This window comes from Dromaius novaehollandiae, chromosome Z, assembly GCF_036370855.1.
Source record: "Dromaius novaehollandiae isolate bDroNov1 chromosome Z, bDroNov1.hap1, whole genome shotgun sequence".
Classification (NCBI taxonomy): domain Eukaryota; kingdom Metazoa; phylum Chordata; class Aves; order Casuariiformes; family Dromaiidae; genus Dromaius; species Dromaius novaehollandiae.
In genome coordinates this window covers 3469196-3484732 of record NC_088132.1, presented here as the reverse complement: position 1 = coordinate 3484732, position 15537 = coordinate 3469196, and the positions used below count along the sequence as shown (strand labels likewise).

The 15537-nt window shown below is 37.0% G+C and overlaps 1 protein-coding gene across 12 annotated transcripts in view; it reads left to right on the top strand.

Annotated features, from left to right (window-relative positions):
* The window catches only part of LINGO2 (leucine rich repeat and Ig domain containing 2), a 452194-nt gene that overhangs the window by 299732 nt on the left and 136925 nt on the right, over positions 1-15537 (top strand). Inside the window, exon 5 of one of the 12 annotated variants that reach the window (XR_010386287.1) lies at positions 8663-13315. The exons of 10 other annotated variants lie outside the window; for them this stretch is intronic. The gene's annotated coding sequence lies outside the window, so the exon portion shown is untranslated. Of the gene's footprint in view, positions 1-3630; positions 7728-8662; positions 13316-15537 lie in introns of those variants that run through there. One more of the 12 variants, XR_010386289.1, reaches the window with a different exon arrangement.

The window sequence follows — 15537 nt, the reverse complement described above, 5'->3', positions numbered from 1 at the left end:
CACTGACTATTAAGATATACCATGTTATAGATTATAAATGTCTAGTTTGACAGAATCAGTTAGAATGAGTCACTACTTTTTCTTCAAACTGCAAAAGTGATTATTACTGTGGTAGAGTTGCAACACAAAAAAGATGACAGAGAAAGTCCATAGTTCACATTATGGCTTCTTTAACAGCATAATAAAGTGTGCCTTCATAATGTCTGCTGCCAAAATTTCTAATACTGGCATGTATATATTTGAGTGTTTTTTTTGTGGAAATTGGAATTTTGCACAAAGATGCCCATGTGTGTATACAGCTTATATATAAACCATACAAACTATACATATAGTTCCAGTTATGGAACTGTATTTTGGAATTTGCTCCACAGCAATAGAGGAGTAAAGCATTCTCAGAATACTTCTTTGACCTTTCATTCCTTGAACAGATATTATTAAAGAAAGGAACCTAAAATGCCATACTGCATTTATACCAAAAATATGCTACTTTTCAAGGTGAATGGCTATTTGACATGGGGACCAGAACTATCATATGTTATAAGCAGCCCTGCTGATTTCACTGCGACTGTCCATGAAAAAAGAGTTGTCAAGGTAACCAAGAGTGTCAGGTTCCAGCCTGAGTTATCTGTAAAACATCTCAGGAATCTTATCTGAATGACTGAAATAAAGACAGCTGAATAACACAATGTCGTCCAATGTGCATCATATATAATGTTTTATAGCCTCAATCTCTATATTCACAATTAAGAAGGATGTTTAATAATGTCCATAACATATACGACAAACATGAAATCAAAGTGAAATCAAAGCAAAAAAAATGTTTGAAACCTTAAAATGTGAAAATTCTACTTGAAATCCCATATCCAAGATACTTTAGGGTTACATATTGATTACCTGTAACTATGCTCTACACAATCTCTCTCTTTTTGTGTGTGCGTGTGTGTGTGTGTGTGTAAAATATTCTGACATTGAGAAGAGTAATATGATTCTGACATTACAATATACAGCCAGTTTAATAATGGATTTAACTCACAAAGTACACCTAAAGCTTTAGATGTAGGACAGCATAAAGACATGAGAAGCTTAACATGTGAAGCTTAATTCACTCGTTTGGCACATTCTGCATTCAAAGGGAGGCCCTGTGGGCACTTATCTCTTGTTCACGTTTCAGATCAGGTCTGTGCTTTCAGCACTTATGCTCACAGAGGTTGCTCACTGCAAGGAGGACTCAAGCCCAGTGTTGTTTACTCCTCTCACTGGTCTTCAGAGACCTCTGTGGACATTTTCAGGGAAAATGGTCCTCATTTCCTATGAACAGTTCCTGTTCACTATTAAGATCAAAATCTCGCCAGGTGTTTTAAATGAACTTTTAATCAGTGGGAAAATAGTAGCCAATGATATAGGCTTCAAAGTTCCTCAATTGCAATTCTTAGAAAGGCTACATTGAGGACTATATGTATATTATTGAATTCATTGTCTTCAAGCAAAGAATTTGTATTGCAATGGAATTTTTATTAATATTGTTTCTGCTTTCTGATGGGGGAGAAGGTTAATTTCAATCACAAACCTCCAAAACACAGATGTTGGTACAAGACATGCTATTTCACTTGTCAATTTTTTTTTATTTCTCCCACCTTTCTAGATGAAAAAAGGAGAGATAGTATTTGAATGACTGGGACAGCTCATATGAAGTTGCTAAAGCATGTCATTTCAAATGCTTCCCTAGAGACTTCTTAGTATACATACTGTTTGTTTGACAGACCATGAGATATTGTGAGGAGTTTTATATGAAGCTGATGTTTAACTTGATGTATGTTAACTGCCAAACATATTTTCTTTTCCAAGCTTTAAAGATCTACCCCTAGCTGGAATAGCTTCAGCAGATTGCATCAGCTAAGAATAGCTTGTTAGTTATTCACTCAATCACAGCAGAAAACTGTGTGAGTATGCTTCATTACAATGTCACAATAGGTCAGCCAATAAGAGAAGAAAAGCAAATTCTCATAAAACTCAAAGTGTAAAACTATGAAATTGTAAAAATAGGAATTTCAAAAGTACAATCTGCTTTTGATAAAAACATCAAACAATCAGATTACAACCTGAACTTCTGTTATATACACAAATGTCCTTGAAAAAGAATGAGCTCTTTGTAAAGGTCCCATAAAAGTTTTTCCTGGTGGGACACAAATCTAACACAAATAGCATACTCTGACAAAAAGAAGTAGAAAAAGACCTTTATGTAAATATATATGTATATGCGCTCACACTGCAAAGGGTAAGGTTGGGCACTGAAAGGAGTTATTCAAATAGCTTGGCACAGGAGTCTGCTTTCTTTTCTTATGTATCTATTTCTATGAAGTTATGATATTCAGGTGGGTCTACAGATTTTCAAGAATGCCTCAAAAATATTAAAAGGACATTAGACTCAGGCACAAAGTTCTGACTCAAGCAAGGCAGGTTCAGCTACACTTTGGTTGGCCACAGATATGACTTTATTAAAGAACCAACAGCATTATGGCACTTTGGCTCACCTCATCCTTAACAGGACCCTTGTGCTGACAGGCTCAGGATCTACCTAAGCCTTTAGCAGTCATGATTTTGTCTCATATTTTTTGTAAGATTCTTTCTAATGAAATAATCTTGGCAACTTTCTCTAGGAGCTCATTTATTTTTATTAGTGAGCATGTCAATGTAAGGTACATTGAGTTTCCATTGTTGAACTGCAGAACTTGCTAGGGAGTTGAAATTTAATGACTGACAAGGTGATAAAATGATGAATAGAAGGATAAAACCTGGGACATAAAAGCTGCATAAGAGAAATAAAGTTTGGAAGAAGCCACTTCATTTTTGACTGAAACATAAATTTGAGGAGCAGGATTATGAGATTTCATTTCAACAAATACACAAAGAGGTGAGTTTTAAGAGGCATAAGCACTGTATATTGACCTGTTCTGAGCTGATATGGCCTCTCTTGCAAAGATGCATTAAAAAAAAATAGGAGTAGTAAGGTCCAACAAGGGCAACAGTTTATATTGCAAAGCGGAGGAATGTGCAGTTCCATTGCACTCTGTTCTTGATTAAGCAAGTACCGCTCTACCCACCTCTCTACATAGTAACAGAAAATGGTGATAAAACTGTATGAAATCTACATTTATCCACCCATTCAATACAACAGATAAGAGCAGGTCTGAGCTGTCTTTCCAGTGCTCAGGCATGCTGGGCTAGAGAAGAGCCTATTAATCTGCCTAAGTTACTCCAGCAACTGCCCACACTGCACAGATCTAACAATGGGCAGGGGCAACTGGCGGGAGGAAGTGATCTTCATGGGTGATGTTCAGAGATGCTTCCTGACCTCCTGTCCCACATTCGATGGTAGTGAGACAGGGATAGTCTTTCTAAGTGGTTATTACTTTGTTTCCTCAGCTTGAGAAGTCCTTCATTACACTCTAATTTTTCCATTTTCATTTAATAATTTCATTAAGGCATTAAGTCAGCTTTCTCTTCCTGTTACTCCTCCTCGTCATGGACCTTCTCATACCCTTCCCATTGTCAGTGAGGAGACAGAGGATGCTTTTTGTAGTCCATTTGCACAAGATCATAAGCTATCTGAAGCTGAGACTTCTTTTACAGGAATGAAATGGGGCAGAGGAGGAGAAGAGAAGGGAGGAAGATATCAACTTCCATGTCCCAGTGTGTCAGTATACCAGCAGGATCACAAGAGTGTGAATCCCACTCCCACAGTGTTTATGCAGGAAAAGAAGCACTTTCTGTTTTTCAGAGGCCTATTGAAGACCTTTACTGAGATTTAACTATTCAACCAGATTTGCCCTATCAGAATCCCCCAAAAATCCAATAAAATGAATCAGACAGCTTCAAATGGAAATAGGACAGAATATAAAGAAACAAATACATTTTCTTGCAGAGAGCTGGTGTCAGCATTATATAACTAAGGACTCCAAAATCTAGAGTCGGGCTTACAGGCTTAATATTGTAAGAATTAAAAAAAAAAATCTACAGTGGCCTTTAGGCTCATTTTATTTGTCTTCTAATTCTTCAGGCTCAATCTGCCAAATTACTTCTACAAGTGCAGGGAAGACTATTTAGTAAAGATTGAACCTGAGATTTTCAAGTATTTACATGGTTTAGGAACCTAGTCTTTCAAGAAGCCACCAGTCTCAAAATAAAATGAATAAATCACAAGTTACAAAATAGAATCATTACAAGTACCAAATATGATTTCAAAAGAGTGAGGAAGTGGAGAAAGGAATAAACCAAAGTGAAATGAAATTTGTCTAGTAATGGTCTGAGTCTGCCCTCTAAGTTCAAAACATATTCAAGGGAGAGTCAGAAAATCAAATGAATAGTTCAGCTCATCACTGAACTCTCAGACATGCCTGCTTCTAAATTCATATTACAAGCATACTGCTGTAAACATCGCCAGATTGACTTGGAGTTATCAGTCTATTACACACTCATAACAACCCTGAAGGAAGGATGTGGTATTATTATCAGTGACTTAAAGCCTCCGGATCCAAGATGTAACTTTGTCTTCAGGCCTTCCCAGAAACCAGAGTGCAGTTAGCTATTTTGCATATCATGTTCAGCTTTGTCATGAGTAGTAAATGCAAAGTTTTCTTGATATGAACTCATGATCTTTTGGAATATTTTTCATTTTTCTTTAATACCCAGTCAAATATTCTGATTTTGCAATGCACAAAAAAGTAGGCAAGTTACTATATTTAAGCTTTTCCTGTGTAGAAACTTTAAAAGGTAGACAGCATTTGTTGAAAGCAGTGTAAGAAATTTTGAGTTAGGATTGGTGCAATTATTTTTATCATGATAACTTAAATACTACACTGAAACCTGACATAGCCTTTACCTCTCAAACACTAGCAGGTACTGCTATTAAACTGAAGTTAAGCAGTGGGAAAAACTTTTCCCTGTAAAAAGTCTCCATAAAACAACAAATCTGTAAAAAGCAGTGTCTTATTATGCTGTTTGGGTGTTAATGTAAGCCTCCACACACTGAGAACAATCTCAAAAAATTATCCCAATTATGCATCAGGTGGTTAGGTTTGCCTCTGTTCTCCCTCCAGCCCTGAAAAAAATCACTTGGCCTTGCACTCCAAGGCAAATGAATAGTGCAACTGTGCAGAGAAAAGGCAAAATAGTAAGATCTCTATTTGGCAGGTAATATTTTACAGCTTTTTGCAGTTTCTTCCTTATTTCATAGAGAAAAAATGATGTAAGGTTGAAATTTGAAGGGCAAGGTTTTGTAGGTCAAAGAAAAGAGTTGTGTTGAAGGCATAGTAGCCCTTGGATCAACAAAACAAGTTTCTGTGGCTAATAATGCAAAGACTTTGGAGACAGGATTCCTCCCACAAGCTATTTGTAAAGAAAGACTTTGGAGACAGGATTCCTCCCACAATCTATTTGTAAAGCTCCCTCTTTTCTCCCCATTACTTCAACCAGCAAAGTGGCTTGGAAAGCTACTCAGTTTTAAACATGGCTTATCCTGGGATGTAAACTGAAAAATTTGGATGCTTAGTGTGATGACCAGTCTCAAGATGTTTTAAATATATTTGTTTTTTATAGTATAAACAACAAAAGAGAGACATGAGAGGAAAAAAAAAACCACAGTATTTTGTGAAAAGCAAAATGAGGTTGCCTCATATGTTCCACATACCACACACTCACAAAAGCAGTGAGGTAAGTAGATGAAAATCTGAATCTTTAGGGGGTAAGATTATCTAAGCACGAAGAACGCCAATTCAACAGTGAGCCATTCCAACTTTACACAACTATCATCACAATAATGATTTTGTAAGAAATACAGGTCTATGAAAGCATACATTATTATGCTGTAGGCTTCTACAGGAAAGTAACTTGAAGCTAGAAACACAATTCAGTGTAAGATGCTATATTTAACATATTTCTCTTATCACTAAGCATCATCATTAAAATTTATTAATTCTTTATCTCAAAGTTGAGCTGCAGCACTGTTTTTTTCAAAACTGTTCTGTCATCTAATTCAAGTCATTAATCCACTTTTTTCATTTATTTTCTGAGCTTTTAAAGGTAAAACTGCAATGTGCAAAGCATCATTTTGGTAAAAATATTTAAAATAAATTAAATAATTAGTTTTGAGTTCAGAGGGCAAGTGTTACAAATGCTGGATAAAACTGTGATCAGATTTTACCTCTATTCATACTTATTGACTAATACGTCACTTGCTCTGCTATGTATAAAATACATAAAATGTATTTTACCCAGTTGTTACAAAAATAATTCTGTTGCAAATATCTTTTGTAGACAGACAGAGCACCAAGACAGTGCAGCAATAGCATAGATGCAGATACACCTGACATGACACTCTAAAACTAGAAGTGTGGGAAAAGAAACCTAAAGATAACTTGTTTACTCTTACGTCTAGGTCTATTCTTATGAATGAGATCATGTCTGGAAGTTGCATAGGCAAGATCACAGGGCACAGTGTCACCTAAACACTAGCTGACTGCTTCCAGACACAAAACTGCATATTTGTAGCATTGAGATCACGTTGACATTAGCTTGGCATTTGTGCACCTGTGTCTACTGCTTCTCTAGGCACATCCCAAGATAGTTTTAAGCATAATTCCAATAAAAAAAAAAAATCACATCATATTCTTTACCATGCCAAAAAGCAAAACTTCAATGTGAACACCCTTAATCAGAGTTATAAGTATGAGGGCTAAATACCAAGGAAGTAAAAGAATCTATTAAAGAGATTAATTCTTTGCTAAGGCAGCACATTACTCTACAGTTTCTAAGAACTTGGCATGAAAAGGTAAAAGCTACAGTAACATACAGCAAACAGAAAAGCAAAATAAAACAAAACCATTCACCCTCTCCTCCACTTCTCTTGAAACATCTATTAAAATCAGACAAGATGGAGTTAATTTTGATAATGTTTAAAAGTCTTCGAACCGCATCACTTTATGTTAGACTAATTGATTTCTACAGACTGCTCTAAGCAATGAAATAAATTATTTAGACAGCAAAACAAGAGTCTTAGCTAAACATAAAAAAGAATTCTCAGGACCTAATAACAAAACAAAATATTACTCAAAAATAACTTTGAATTAAACATGCACCCAGGCCAATACTCCATACAGGTTATAGTCAGTCTTTTAATATAAGAACAAATATTGTGCGCATTACATTTATCTCTTCTTCAACTGTTTTCATGATAGTGCAATGACATCGAGTGTGGTAGAAATCCTTCTTGTTAATATGGTGTAAGGGAAAGCAGCATCAGTTGTCTTAGTTTTGTCAAAAAAGTTTTTTGTAAAGAAAGCAGCTTATTTCACAATGTAAAGAGCTGTTTATTGCAATGGTTCTTTGCATTTATGCTTGTGGAATACAGATTTTTGGGGGCAGTTGGATATGATTGTGCAAAATATGTAGACTAGTAATAACTCTAGTAAGGTGAAAAAAGCATCTGTTTTAACATAGTTCAGTGTAGTGATCTTCACGTCTTCCTTTCGTTTGTATGCACACAAATAAAGTTTTATTTTAACCTGATCTTTGTCATAATACACTCAGGCAATAACGAATTTCTGTTTCAAGCCACAATGACTGCTCTGAGATGATAATTAAGAGGAAACCCTGTTAGCAAGAAACTGTGATATAATCAGCTGCTGTTGAACTAACCCTGGAAGTTATCAATAAACAAGCTAATTTCAACAGACTTAGCTGTTTTACTGCTTTTAAAAGTCCAGTCCTTCCTCTTTACCATGCAAAGGTCTTAGCCACTGAGTGAAATCAAAATAGAGCATTTGATCATGATAATCCCAATCAGTCATGGACAACAGCATCTGTCTCAAAATGAACTTGCAAGACTTAGATATTCTTTCATTTTAATTGCAAAATGGTCAACCATGTCCTAGGATGAAGAGGTATAAGCACTTAGTCAATGAACATGTTATAAGAGAGTGTACACAAAGCTATAAATATCTTCTGCTAAACATCAAGACCAGAGACTGTGAGACTCTGTTATGTGCTTATTGTTCCATTAAAATTGTCAGGACTAATAAACAGCATTTAATCTAAAAATATGCACAGCTTTTCACACATGAACCTTTTCATAAAAATTCGAAAAGGAAGACAATACTCTGAACCAAAGAGAATCTCATCTGAGAAAAGTTATGGAAAAATCTCAGTGAAGTTATATTTAGCTGTTCCATGAGCGTTTTGCTGGGTGCCATTTCTTAGAATATCTTTGATGGAAAATACAACTCTCCTGAAAGCAGACTCAATGCAAACTCAAATCAGTCACATGCTCTTCTTTTGATGAAGAAAATGCATGCAGACAAGTAAACTATTCATTTGGCATATGTCAATATGTCTTTATTGCAGCCAATGCAATTTACAGTTTCATCTAGCAGTCTGGTTCTGCTTAGTTTTAAGGTTCCAGGAGAAAATTTCCTATGACTTCGGAGTACGCTTAGGAATTCAAGTGACTAAATAGTCACTGCTGTTACAATCTCTACACATACTATTTCATACTTTTAACAACAGTACATCTATAAACTTCATTAAAAAGGTGATGCATGTAGGTCAGCTGAATCTAAGTACTGAAGATATTTTTCTCATCTTTGTCTTCTGTCACTGAAATCTCCAGGCAAATGTACAGATCTTGTGGGGAATTCCAGATGGCATCCAGATCATGGAGGATTCATAAGAAGATGCATTAATCAGGGTTTTTCTCAAGGGTCCCAACTTATTATTTCAGGTGCTGATGAAATTTAAACAGTGACCGAGCACTATTAGTGAAAATCTACAAAATTCTAGACAAGATATATTTCGTGCCCTTCCCCCTGACGAGGGTGTCCCCTTCACAAGTTCTGCATATGTTTTTATGATCTTTTAATAAAGAGCTGGAAAATGTATGTGCAGAGGTGAAAATGGGTGCATACATGTATGTAAGAGGAAAATAAAATATTCTACATGAATTGAGAAATATCCTCAGTCAAAGGTCGGTAGATTTCTCCTCTAACTTTCCAAGTATTTCACTACTAGATTGACATGGAGTATGATTACTCAACAAATCAAATTTGTTAGACTGCAACAACTGAGCTAGTTTGGTTTTAGGTCAAAGGAGAAACTGCTATTTAACCTTCACCAGCTGTTAGTGGGTATTTCTAAAGGGTACAGAAGTAGAAGGTATTTCTAAAAAGAACAAGCCTGCACTTATCCCACATTTTAAAAGATAGTTTAGTGCATCTGAAAAACATGAAAACGATGTTTCTAAGTGTACAAAAATAATCAGATTTTCCATGATTTCAATGGGGAATGCAAACACATCCAGACATAAAGTTTTAGCAATCTACCCAACTGAAGGATCAGAAATCACAGTTTTGATCTCTCACATACCAGATCAGATGACTACAGGAAAGACAAAAGTTTAATAGAATATACTTTGAAAACTGGCTGAATATCTTGCACTAAGATATTAATTGAACTTTGCCGTCCAATTCAGTGTATGCATTAATTGGTGTATGGTTCTCCACGATGAGATGCAGAACAAATTTTAATCAGAGAGAGGAAGGCACACACTGATATATCTCAGAACCAACCTACTATCAAATTACAAAGTCCAACAGGATGGATGTTTTTTGTTGTTTGTTTGTATTTTTAAGCTGTCATCTCCAAAGTGACATCTTTGGTGAGATAGCAAGAAAACTTTCCCTAAAAATGTGACATTATAGACGTGTAAAGGAGACTGAACAAAAAAGTAATGCTCTTATGAATATTTTTCAGGAAGCCAATGGAAAATTGATTCTATTGTTGCTTTAAAGTTCTTAGAGTATGACAGAGTCTGCAAGGGCAAAGTAAAACACTCCAAAATTTCCTCCAGAGCTGGATATTTTTGCATTTTACAGTGTAAAGATCTCAGTTGATTAAGACTTGGAAAAGTGACTTGATACAACAGATGGTTATGTTGCCATTCAAATGGACATTGATAGGCTGGAGAGATGGGCAAAAAATAACCACATGAAGTTGAACAAAGGGAAGTGCGAAGTGCTTATGGGGGAATAACCCCATGCACCAGTACACAGTGGGGACCATATCTAGAAATCAGCTTTTCAGGGAAGGATGGTGGACAACAAGTTAACCATGAGCCAGCCATGTGTGCTGTGGCAAAGAAGGTCAATGACATCCTGTGCTGCATCAGGAAAAGCATCAACAGTTCGTAGAAGGAGGTGGTCTTTCTGGAATGCTGTGATCAGTGCTGGGCTCCCCACTAGAAAACAGACATGAACTTGCTGGACTGAGTCCATCAAAGTGACACAAAGACGACTAAGGTAATGGAGCATTTGTCCTATGAGGAGAGGCTGAAAGAGCTGGGACTATTCAGCCTGGGGAAGAGAAGGCTCAGGTGGGGATTCTTAGCAATGTGCATAAATACCTGATGAGGGCAGTAAATAAGATGGAGCCAGACTCTTCCCAGTGGTATCCAGTGACAGAATGAGAAACAATAGGCACAAAATGAAATGCAGGAACAAAAAAATGTAAACAAAAAAAACAAGCAAGAAACCATTTTTTCTAGGAAGGTAGCGATGAAGCACTGGAACAGGCTACCCAGAAAGTTGTGGAGTCTCTGTACTTGGAGATATTCAAAACCAACGACTCTGAGAAACTTGCTGTAATTCACTCTGCTTTGAGCATGGGGGTTGGACTAGATGATTTCTTGAGGTACCTTCCAACCTCAACTATACTGTGATTCTGCAAAATCTTATAAAATTGTCTAGAGAATGAAAAGCCTCAATAGCTTTTGCTTACTTCCTATTACCCTGAAAAAAATCAGTGTAATCTGTTTTGTAACAGTATGTTCTTTTATAGCAATAAAGAAAGTGTGTTTCATCTCTGTACTCTGCCAACACAATGCTTTTAGTGCAATTATATTAACTGTGACTTCTCAGGTCATGGACATTCAGCAAAATTAGTATTTTAAAAATCAGTCTGCACAAGAATAACATGTCACTATATATAACCATCCCCCCCCCCCCCAACACTATTTGAGTAGGCAGGTATAATATTATCATCAATTTCATTCTCTGCTTTTTCATTTCTACCATTACTACAGTCCACTGCAGAACTGAAGTAATAACACTAGCGGGACAGTAAAGCTAAAGACTGGAGGATACTTTCCAGAGCATAGTCCCACAGAAAGCCTACTGCTGCCTAATGGGAGTCAGGAAGGTCAAACAAGCAAGGCACACTCAGCAAGCCTGTGCCTGCTGTAGTATTTCTACTCCCGTGAAAGCAAAACCAAAAAATCAGTAGGTGATATCTTACACTCACTTTGTCCAGATGCGTGTGGCTGAAATGGATAGGTACAGAACCCAACTGTGATATATTCAGAGGCTTCGTGACATTACCAATGACAGCAGTCTATCTTGGCTCTGATACTCTGGAGTTTAAGCAGTGTGGTGACCTAAACCTCTCCTCAGGTTTGAGGAGTACCCTGCTAACTGCTGTGTTAGCATTTTGCCAGTCTTGTTTTGCAAAGCCATGAGTATGCCTAGGTGTCAACAAAGAAACAAAGGAGGGATGTAGAGAATTGTTCTTTGTCTGGTACCGACATAAGCCCACTAGCAATGCTGACTATCTGTAACTCAGAAGCAAACCAGACAGCCTCTTTTGCTCTGGTTGCTCAGAAATCATCCGAGGAGAGATATTCATTGTACTCTCTGTTATTTTTCATATTGTTTCAGTAATGTTAATGGAGGAGGAGGAGAAGTCAAGAAGAGTTACTTCCCATGCCACACAATGTTAGTGTGTGAGACACTAACTGGCCCTCAGGTTTACCATTTAAATCAAAAGTTGTGATTATTTTTATTCAATGTCAGTGCTGGATTTGCAGTCCTTTCAGTAGGTTTGTGACAGAGGTGATGCTGAACAAAGTAAAGGAAAAAATGAAGAGGTGTTGGAACAAAGAGAGAACTTTCAGAATAGAAAGAGTCTGCCAACACCATCCAAACTCATCACCATAGGTTTGGGTGACTTTTTGAAGCTACAGTATAGAGACAAATAAAATCCAACCCTGTACTGATACAGATTTAGTGTTGCTTAAAGTATGTGTATAGTCAGCTTCTAAAATGAATTGCAAAGGCTACAGGCTGCAAGTGTCAAGTGTTTTAGGTTATTGTACTGGACGACTTATACCAACTAATTGCTTCGTGGAAGAATATGCACCCGTAAGAGTCACGTGGTCATGCTTTCCCCAGGAACTGTCTGACTTTAATCCTTCTTGAACTGCCAACAAAAAATTGTTATTCAAATCCAAAATTAGTGGTATGTTCTCTGCAATAACCACCTACTGAGAACTGGCCTGAAATCAAAATCACACCTCAAACAGTCATCAGATGCTAACCTCCAGGTAAAAGCACCTGCCAATTACTTGGAATTAATCAGCCTGCAACACTGCAGAACTTTTCTTTTCGGACTAGCACTGGTGCCTGGACAGTGTTACTACTAACTGGCTTGGCTAGTTTTACTGCTGGCTGATTTGTTGTCTGTTGATGAAATGGAATCTGCCAGTTTTACATTGGCTGACATGAGGTGCATCACAGGGGCTGTCATTTGCTTTGAACATGAGCAACAATTTCAGTGGGCCTTGAATGAAGCATTTTACCTGCATGTGTGCAGATCCTTTGCTTATATGCAATAGTTCTGACCTATCTCAGTCCCATCACAGCTACTGCATGAGCAGTAGTTCTGAACATAGTCATTCATTTTTTCTCATGATGATGGTTGTATCAGAAGCCACCTGGCAACATACATATAGGAAAGACCAGGAGACCTTTGCCGGTTGTGGGCTGGGGAGGACAGGGACTTCTCAAAAGTCTTTGAAGACCTTGAAGAGTGGAAGCACATAAGAAATCATGCATGCAGGACAAGAGGGAAAATGCCAAATAATTTCACTGAATAGTTCTCCAGTTACATTCATGTTGCTTTCTAACCTCTAGTGTCTCACTCAGGTGCATGTAAAACACAAGCAAACTCAAAATCAAGCCCTAAAAATAAAGATCATTTTGGTTTTACAAATTGCTGTATTTTTGTTCTCTATCTACTATTTGGGACTTTAGAGTTCCATCTCTTCCTTTTTCTCCTCCACAGTCTTGGAACTAGAGCCTCATTTTATGTAAAAAAGAAGGCTGAAATTCTAAAATAATGATCCAGTTCTAAACTGGGTGCACATTCCACAACGCACATTCTGTTAAAATTTAAAGTTTATAATAAATAAATAAAGACTTAGTAAAATCATGAAGAGATTATATTGGTTTTTTTTTCATGCTTCTTGATTTAAGAGTGCAAGTCACAAAACAGAACGAAACATATAAGTCATGAATCAGTTAAACCTGTCCCATCCAGTTAGAGTGGTGAGATATATGACCTTTGATCAGCTTGCCATGGTCAACCAAAGAACATTGATATATATTCTAGTGCTTCCATGCAGAAGTCTTAAAATTTATAAGCGTAAGACTAAAAACATTAAATTTTTTAAACTTTCTTGCAATATAACTATGAACAGTAATACAAGATATATTCAGACCAAGTTATTTTACTATTGAAAATATAAGTAACGTACCTTAACACTTAATGGGTGAAAGTCCTGAAGATGATCAGTGCACCTTTGGAAATAAAATACACCTATTAAAACTTTTACAACTTTTACAGCTAATTTAATTTAGGAGAGAGACTCCTGTAATCTGAAACTCTTTATATAACACAGGCTGCAGCATCACAAGCTTCTTTATTACCCAGCAGCACACTCCTTTCTGACTTAGAGCTACCTTCAAGAGGTGAGTGTAATTTGTTCAGTCCCTCAGTTCCTCTTTGGAGGTTTTCAAGAAGGAGATCTGTAATATTCAGTCCTGTCCGCTACAGTCTCCTGACCTGGACTTCAGATCATTTCTTATTACAAAAGCTAGCAAGAAATCTTTTTAAAGTAACTATTTTGTGAAGCAGGCATCAACAATATTTTGTACTCCCTCTGCAGCACTGGTTATTGAGGCAGCAGTTAACCAACAAACACTGTTCACAAATGAATACCGATATCACAGGTGACAGAAAATAACATGAATATAACAACTGAATTTATCCCAGTTTATCAGTGTTGATGTCAGAGCATTGGACAAAGCATTATCGAGCAAAACACTGGGAGCAGCTTGTTCTGCGAAGGAATGACATGATAAGCCTTTTCCCATTCTAACATCTATCATTTGCATATGCTTTATAAAAGACACTACAGTTCTCTCGTATTGTATTATGGAAAAATCTTTGGAGCAGATCCTTTGCTCCAGCACATCTAGAGTGATTTCAGAAAAGTGGTAACAGTTTATCACATCTCAGAGTCTTGCCCCACCAGTTCAAGACATCAAAGCTCTGTTGATCCCTACACAATTCTGGCATATCTTTTTCAGAAACTAAGATGAAGTTGACTCCTCTACTAGCCCTTCTCTGCTGTCCCCAGGTCACCTGTACATATACATATATATATAGCATTGACATATATTTTTTCAAATACTGATTTAACAGTATCACCTTATCCCTTTGAAAATTTCATAATTCATAAACATTTGGAATTGTTACATCCAATTTTCTAGAAGTATAAGATCACCTATCAGCCATGAAATTTGAGAGAGCTATAGTCTAACTGCTATGCTGCTCTTCTATTCCTGAGCTTGCTTAATTACAATATAAATAGTACAAGAATGTTATTTCTCTCAGTTTTACAGGGCTAATTGCTTTATAACTGATTACATTGTTTACAGCTATAGTGGGTAAACAGTGGAAGATTGGTGACAGGAGCCTGCTGACTGATCAATTATTCCAGCTGCCAAAACACCTGGTGTGCAGAAGCCATGAGGAATGGCAGGTCACGATCCTTAAACAGCACCACGTAGGTGTCAGTCTGGACTTCTGTAGTCCTAAAGAATTACTGCTTCCCTTGTTATCTGTAGTGCCTAAAGAATTATTGCTTCCATTGTTATCTGTAGTGCATGCACAGTACCCCATTGTAGCCCATAATTATCCTTACACCCATGCCCCACTGAACCTTGCCATGGGTTGGTGCTCTGCAGTGCCTGGGACAGCCCAGTCACTTTCTTGCAAGATTACTGGGGTTCCCCTTCCATTTTAGGGATTTCAAGGTAATAAACATCTAATAACTAGAGTAGTGTTTTCTACCTCTGAGTATTCCAAGTATCAGTTACTGCCGTTAACACCAGCGATCATCCAAGATATTTCTCTTAGATTCATTTCATCAAAGGATCTCTGCAGGATCCACCACAGTGATGTAAGAAACACAATCAAAGTAGTCTTGTTACAACAGCTGATGCTTTATTGGCTGTCACAAACAAAAGAGTATTTGCCCAACTTTAACAACCTGGCATCTAACTCCCTTGCTGGGGACAAGAGACAATCCAGAATTCATGGATTCTGAACTTGGCAACATATAGGAGGTTTGCTGATCTACACTGTAAGTGA